Source organism: Mandrillus leucophaeus, unplaced genomic scaffold (genome assembly GCF_000951045.1).
Source record: "Mandrillus leucophaeus isolate KB7577 unplaced genomic scaffold, Mleu.le_1.0 Scaffold719, whole genome shotgun sequence".
Lineage (NCBI taxonomy): Eukaryota > Metazoa > Chordata > Mammalia > Primates > Cercopithecidae > Mandrillus > Mandrillus leucophaeus.
The window spans coordinates 564,570-572,540 of NW_012107797.1; the positions used below are offsets into that span (position 1 = coordinate 564,570).

A 7,971-nucleotide genomic window follows, 5' to 3' on the forward strand; every position below is an offset into this window, starting at 1 on the left:
GTGTGTGTGTGTCAATATATGTGTGAGTGTGAATGTGTGTGAGAGAGTGTGTGAGTGTGTGAGTGGGTGTGTGTGTGAATGTGTGTGAGTGTGTGTGAATGTGTATGAGAGATAGTGTGTGTGTGAGAGAGTGTGTGAGTGGGTAAGTGTGTGAGTGTGTGTCAACGTATGTATGAGTGTGAATGTGTGTGAGAGAGTGTGTGTGAATGTGTGATTGTGTGTGTGTGAGTGTGTGTGAGTGTGAGCATGCAGGTGTGTGTTCTGTGCTGATGTTAGGTTAGGCAGGGCTGTCTCATCAGGCCTCCAGCACAGCTGTTAGGGGCTGAATTGTGTTTCTCCCAAACTCATGCACTGAGGCCCTGAACCCCCAATTCCTCAGAATGTGACTGTATTTGGAGACAGGGCCTTTAAAGAGACAGTTAGGTTTAAATGGGGTCGTTAGAGGCCCTAACATGATCTGACTGGTGTCCTTACAAGAAAAAGAGATTAGGACACAGACAGGCACAGAGGAAGGATCACATGTGGACATGGAGAGAGGGTGGCTGTCTGCAAGCCCAGGATGGTCTCAGAGAAACCAACCCTGCTGATGCCTTGATTTTGGGCTTCCAGCTTCCAGAGCTGTGAGAAAAATTAAGCTGTTGCTTAAGCCTCCCATTCTGTGGTATTTTGCTATGGCAGCCTGAGCTGGCTGAGACACCAGCCTCCAGTCCTTCAGGGCTGGGAAGTGAGTGGGTCCCACATTCCTTCTCGTCCTCTCCAGCCCACCCTTAACAAAGGTTTTGCCCCAGGGAGGAGCCTCACAGGTCACCTGGCCAGATGGCCTCTCTAGACCCAGGTGAGGATCGGCCTGCTCGAGCTCACATGGCCCCTGGTCGGCCTACTGCCATCCCTGAGGAAGAAGGCTTCATGTGACGGGGTGGCGAGCAGACCTGGGTGGGCATCATGAGCCCACAGAGAAAGATTCTCTGTCATAGCTACACAGTAGAGTCCTGAAACTCAAAAACATGCCCCTGCTTGGGTCTCCCCAGAGCAATTAAGGCAGAACCAGGGAATGGCGTCCAAGCCCATGCGCTCGCTTTGTAACTTCCCCTAATGTGCAGCCAGAGCTGCGGCGCCCACTGAAGGGGCATCACGGACACCTGGAGGCGGCTGTGGCTCCTGCCGCCTGGGTGCGCTTCTAGTGCTGGTCGAGCGTGCTCCTGATGCCAGCCTGTAGGCTTCCCTCCGTGTTATTGCTAAATCCTCCTTGAGCAATCGATGCCATCCACCTGACTTTCCCGGAGAAACCCCTCTGTGACTTTGCTCTCCATATGGAAATTGTGTGCCGTTTCTGTTGTCACTGATTTCTCCAGACATGTTGAACACGGGCTCCGGTCCCTCCCAGCACCACACCTGTTGCCTTCCCCACACACCCAGATGGGATGAGGTCAGCTGCTCCGGGAGCCATGCAAGAGCCCAACGTGCCCAGGCTCCAGCTTCCCCCACACGACTGCACCCAGCGCCAGGCTGGGGTGGTGTCCATGCAGAGGTGGCAGCTGCTGTGGGGAGCCAGGCAGTCCGGGGTCTAAAGCATGGCCCTGCCACTGACTAGTGGAGTGGTGGGGGTCAAGCAGCCTCGCCCAGTGAGCCTCAGTTGATTCCTGTGTAAAGTGGACCAGTGACACCCAGACCCTGGCTTTGATACAGGAGATGTGGTATGTGCCTGGGGCAGGCAGCAAGAAGCCGGGAGAGGCCTTTGTTACTTTACCTTTTGCCTCTCTTGCCTTGTACCCTTTTGGCATCCTGTGATCAGAGGAGATTCCAATGTTGCTAAGGAGGCTTCAATCACAGGGATCTCCCCTGGCGGTTCCCTGCCAATCTCTGGAAACTCCCTCTCCTGCTTTTCCTTCTGAGAATCTCCAGAGTCAGTTCGTGCAAGGCTCTGCCAACCTCCAAGCATGCCCCAGGGCTGGGATGAGAGGGAATGGGGAGGGAAGGGGCTCTGTGCAGGTGGTTGGGCCACTCATCTCTCTGCTCCTGCTGCTTCCCCTGCAGCAGTTCGGGATCCCACCAAGGGGCTGCACACTGCACCTTGCCTTCTTGCTCACCGGCATCGGATGCACCAGAAGGAAGCAAGCTCAGTACTGCCCACATGCTGGGCCTTTGTGTGAATTACAGAAGGCGCCCCTCTGGGCAGCACCAGCCCCTGGCATGGCATGGCAAAAGTGGCATGGGCTGGATTTCAGGTCCAATTTGCCTCCTAGCTGGGCACATTTGGCTCAACACAACGACACAACTGAACAGAACAACCCTGAAGACAATTGCCATTCAGTCATCACCCAGAGAAACCATTTATAGCAAGGGAAACAGCAGCTCACTGCAAAGCCTGATTCTGCAGTGTCTCTTCCCAAGCCTTGCATCTGGAGCATGAACTCCTGGAGGGAGGTGATGGCCATGGGATTCATCCCTGCGTTTCCTCTCTGCCACACAGAGAGTGGGGTCCTGTACACGATGGGGACTCAGAAGCAACAGGCTGAGCCAGTGCTTACATTGTGGCTCTGTCCTTACTGTGCGGGCTTTCTGGGTGATCGTGCCTTTCTCCGCTCTGTGAACAGTCAAGTTAGCATCCCTTAGCAGATGTACAGGACCTAGAAGACTGTAGGCAGATGCAGCAATATTGAGGCAGAGGCCACCAGGCAGGCTCCTGGATGCCTCGGGTAGAATTCCAGAATGAAATGCCTGTGAATGTGTCTCCCAGGACAGCACAGGGTTTTACTCGCAGCTTCCCCTTGAAATATGAACTCTTCTCTTCCTGCTCACCTTCACTCTCTTGGCTATGATGCCCTACCCATTCATTGATTCTGCCAGCAAGCATTGAGCACCTACTATACATGCTTGGAGGAGCTCACCATAGGGGAAGGGGAGTTAGAGAGGGAGCCATCCTCCCAACTGACAGAGGCAGAAAGGAATTTAGGAAAGGCAGTTTTCTGGAAGAAATACAGCCTCCACTTGGCAAATGGCTGCTATGCACCAGGCCCTATAACAGGAGGGCCGCAGAACTCAGCCAAGGGAATCTTTGCAATTGGCCTGTACTGTGACCTGTCCATGCCCAGAATAGCAGGGGACCAGCCCTTGTGAATGGAATGGAATCAGACGGGCTGATTCCAGAACTTGTGTCTTTCCCAACACCTCTCCCCACTCTCTGTCCACCACCCACCCCCTACCCTGCCACTCACCATGTTGTGGTTCTGTTACCTCCAGTTCTTACCCAGCCAGCGGGGTTTTGGTTGGGTCAGGAACACATGCCCTCAGTGTCTGCCCTCCTGTCCTCCTCACAGGAGCTGGTACTGTCAGCCTCCCTCTGTGCCGGGAGGGCATGACCGCTCACCTCCCAGCACCCTCGCTCCTTGCCAAGAGGGGCAAGTCTACACGGGAAGGGGATGGGCTTGCCCTCCCACATCTCAGGCTCCAGCAGGAAAGGGCACAAGAATAGTGTAGGATCTACAAAGTGGCCTGAGACTGCTGCCCTCTCATCATCTGCCTACTGTGGGTGGATGACTTGCCACACTGTATGGGTTGTGATTTCCTCAACATCTCCATGAGGGAAGAGGTGCCATCCATGTTCTACAGATGAAGAAACTGAGAGGCAAGACAGGGATGGGATACCCTTGCCTCACGTCACCGGGTGGCTTGGAGCCACATCACACTGTATCCTTGAACTTCACACCATGTGCTGCTTTCTCTGCGCCTCCTCCCTGCATCCAGCCACCCTGGATGTGGAGGAAGATCAAGATCCTGAGGGACCAGGGTGCTTCTGACAGAGGAACGCCACGATTTCCTGACCATCCTTCCATGCCTTGGAAGACAACCTTTGGGGCCAGTCAGCTGGTGATAGGAACAGTACTACTAATATCTCAGTGCTTTCATTTCCTCATCTGCAGAGTGCAGGTAACTGCACCCAAGTGCTGGAAGATCTGGATGGGGAGACCTCAGCCAGCTGAGTGAGGTGTGCAGCACACACATAAGTCGTCCAGAAGCAGTAGATAGAGGAGCATGAAATGCAGCATCTGCTGTCAGGCAGGTACTTTTCACAGCAAGAGCTCCCTGACATGTTCCTTTTACATGGGCCCCCATCCTAAATCATCCCTCCCTTAATACAGCTCAAGCCACAGGCATTTAGCAACTTCCTTCGCCTCATGACCATAGATGTTACCTCTCATATCATATTCCAATTAAAACTTTACTGGGTCCCCTTATAAAATGAACTTTCTACATTCATATTCATAGCAGCATTATTCACAAAAAGATGGAAACAACCCAAATGTCCAACAATGAATGGATAAGCAAAATGTGATATATATATACAATAAAATATTATTCAACCTTCAAAAGATGGGTGCCTGGAGCCATCAAATTCATAGAGACAGAATGTAGAATGGTGTTTGCCAGGGGCTGGGGGGAAGAGGGAATGTGAAGTTAGTGTCTATTGGGTACAGAATTTCAGTTTGGGAAGATGGAAAGAGTTCTGGAGGTAGATGGTAGTGATGGTTGCACAACAGTGTGAATGTGCATAGTGCCACTCAACTGTACACTTCAAAATGGTTGGCCAGGTGTGGTGGTTCACACCTGTAATCCCAACACTTTGGGAGGCCGAGGTGGATAGATCATGAGGTCAGGAGATCGAGACCATCTTGGCCAACATGGTGAAACTCCGTCTCTACTAAAATACAAAAAATTAGCTGGGCATGGTGATGCATGCCTGTAATCCCAGCTACTTGGGAGGCTGGGGCAAGGGAATTGCTTGAACCTGGGAGGCGGAGGTTGCAGTGAGCCGAGATTGCGCCACTGCACTCCAGTCTGGTGACAGAGCAAGACTCGGTCTCAAAAAAATAATAATAACAATTAAAAAATAAAAATAAAACAAACAAAAGAACAGCTAGTTTTCCTGTACATGGAGAGATGCTGGGGTAAGGCTGCCTTGGTGAAGAAGAACATGCAGTCTAGGTTGCCCAGGATTCAGAAGCAGCTGTTCATGTTGGCTCAAGACACAGTTGTCTTCTTGTTGAGTGGATAAGGTGGAGCAGAAGGTTGATCTGGCACACAATTTTCATAGTATTCTTTATGCCACAGGTTCTGTAGTGATGTCCTTTATTTCATTCCTGACACTTAAAATTTGTGTCTTCTCTCTTTTTGTTAGTCTTATTGGGGGGTTATAAATTCTTTCTTGCTTCTCTATTTTTCCGTTTCTTTGAGTTCTGCTCTTACTTTTATGATTCTCTTCCTTCTGCTTGCTTTGGGTTTTTTTGCTCCTCTTCTTTTTTTCTTTTTAAAATTAAGGTAGAAAATGCATAGAAAATTTGCCGTCTTTGCCATTTTTAAGTGTGCAATTCAGCAGTAATAAATACATTTATATTCTTTCTTCTCCATATCCCTCTTCTCTCCATATTTTGCTCTTCTAGTTAAAAAATTTCTTGAAGTAGGGACTTAGGTGATTGATTTGAGATCTTTCCTCAATAAAGCTTTTGGTGCTATAAATTTCCCCCTTAGTTTTAGCTGCATCCTACAAATTTCGATATGTTGTCTTTTTGTTTCCAATCAGTTCTATGTATTTTTTTCAAATTTCCTTTGAAGCTTCCTCTTTGACCCATGAGTTTTTTAGAAGCATGCTGTTCAGTTTCTATGTCTGGAGATTTTTCTTTTGCCTTTCTCCTACTGATGTCAATATGATCAGAGAACACATGCTGTATGAATTCAATTCTTTCAGATTTGTTGAGACTCATTTTATGGCCCAGGATATGGTCTGTATTGATGAATGTTTCATGGGTGCTTGAAAATGGTTGGTGCTTGGAATGTTTCTAAAAAGAAGTGTGGGAGGGAAAGCTTGCCTCTGTCCGAACCCCCTTTTGACACCCATTCTCCCTCTATTTTTTTCCATACAGAAAGAATTATCATGATTATATTGATGATGGTAGTAATAATCCAATTTTTAAGACAGTTTACGAAACTTATGATGCCTTCCTCATGTCAATCACAGAAATGCAAGGTATGATACATTTTTATTTTCTTCAAAGGGAAGATACACATGCTGATTAACTTCAGTTATTATTAGAGAAATAAGTTAAATTATGTGTAAGTATTGTAGCAGACACTTGTTGCTGTCTTGTTGCAGTCATGCCCCTTTTCCATCTTGTTGGCTTAGCTCTGATTCTGTTCAGATGGGTGCCCATGAGATGGGTGCCTTTGCCTGCAGCACTAGAGGTAAATCCTGATTCACTGAAGTAATCAGGGTGATCCTGTCTCCACTCTGGGGCCATATAAACAAGGTCTGGGTGTAGTTCTGGCTAATGACTCTCATGAGAAGTCTACTGAGTGGTTTCAAGGAACTTTTTAAAATTACTCTTCATAAGCATAATAATAAGCTTCCAGTATTGTCAGGTGACCTCCTAATGGATCCGTCCCTTCTGCAAATACTAACTCTGAGACATTGGGAAAAGAAAACAATGGCTGAGGCAATGGAGGGTGGACGAAAGCAAGAAGATTCTGGAGAGGGATGAAACCTGGCAGGACTGACTAACACAGGGTGAGTTTCTCACTTGCTCTGGTAGGAATCTGCAGCTTCCTAGCCGGAAGAGTCATTGCACAGAATTGGAGTAACTGCAGCTGCTGGAGTTTCAGAAAGAAAAGAGTCATAGACGGAGAGACCAAATTTGGAATATTAACTCCACTCAAATCTCCTGCTGATCCCTGACAGATGTATGCTTGGAACAGGTTCAAAGCAGCACAGCTAAAGACTTTTAAAAATCTGAACTCAACCACCTAGCTTTATCTTAAGGACCTAGAAAATAAAAACAAAGTAAATCCAAAGCTAGCAGAGGAAAGGAATTAGTAAAGATTAGAGCAGAGATAAATGAAACAGATACTGGAAAAACACCAAGGAAAATCAGCAAAACCAATAGTTGGATCTTTGTAAAGATTAACAAAATTGACAAGCCTCTAGCTAGATGAACCAATGAAAAAAGAGGTAAGACTCAAATAACTAAAAGCAGAAATGAAAGGTGGGGCATTACAACTGATTTTACAGAAATAAAAATACTTACAAGAAAGTACTATAAGTAACTGTATGCCAACAAATTGGATAGCCTAGATGCAATGGATAAATTCCTAGAAAAACACAACCTACTAAGAAGGAGTCATGAAGAAACAGAAAATTCAAACAGACCTATTACTAGTAAGAACATTGAACCAGTAATTAAAAACCTCCCAATAAGGAAAAGACCAGGACAAGATAGCTTCATCAATGAATTCTATCAAACATTTTTTTAAAAAAAGGACACAAATCCTCCTCACACTCTTTCAAAAATTGAAGATGAGGAAATACTTCCAAATTCATTCTATGAGATCATCATGACTTTGATACCAAAGCCAGACAAAGACTACAAATACAAATAAACAAACAAACAACTATAGATGAATATTGAATGCAAAAATTCTAAACAAAATACTAGCAAACAGAATTCGACAGCACTTTAAGAGAATTATACACAATGACCAAGTGGTATTTATTCTTAGAATGGAAGATGGTTTAGGATACAACAAGCAATTAACTACCATTTGATTCAGCAATTCCACTACTGAGTATGTACCCAAAGGAGAATAAATCTTTCTATCAAAAAGATACCTGCATGCCTATGTTTATCGCAGCACTATTCACAATAGCAAAAATATGGAATCAACCTAAATGTCCATCAGCAAAGGACCGGATAAAGAAAATGGGTTGTATATGCACAGTGGAATACTATTCAGCCATAAAAAGGATATAATCATGTATTTTGCAGCAACATGGATTGAACTGGAAGCCACCGTCTTAAGTGAAACAAGTCAAACCTTCTCACTTATAAGTGGAAGTTAAATAATATGTACACATGGGTATAGAATGTGGAATGATAGACATTGGAGACTCTGAAGTATAAGGGCATGGAAGGGGGTAGATGA

The 7,971-nt window shown here is 46.3% G+C and overlaps 1 pseudogene; it reads right to left on the reverse strand.

The window, feature by feature from the left end:
* Positions 1-1,939, reverse strand: part of LOC105528497 — a 10,652-nt pseudogene extending 8,713 nt beyond the window's left edge.
* Positions 1,940-7,971: the final 6,032 nt, after the last annotated feature.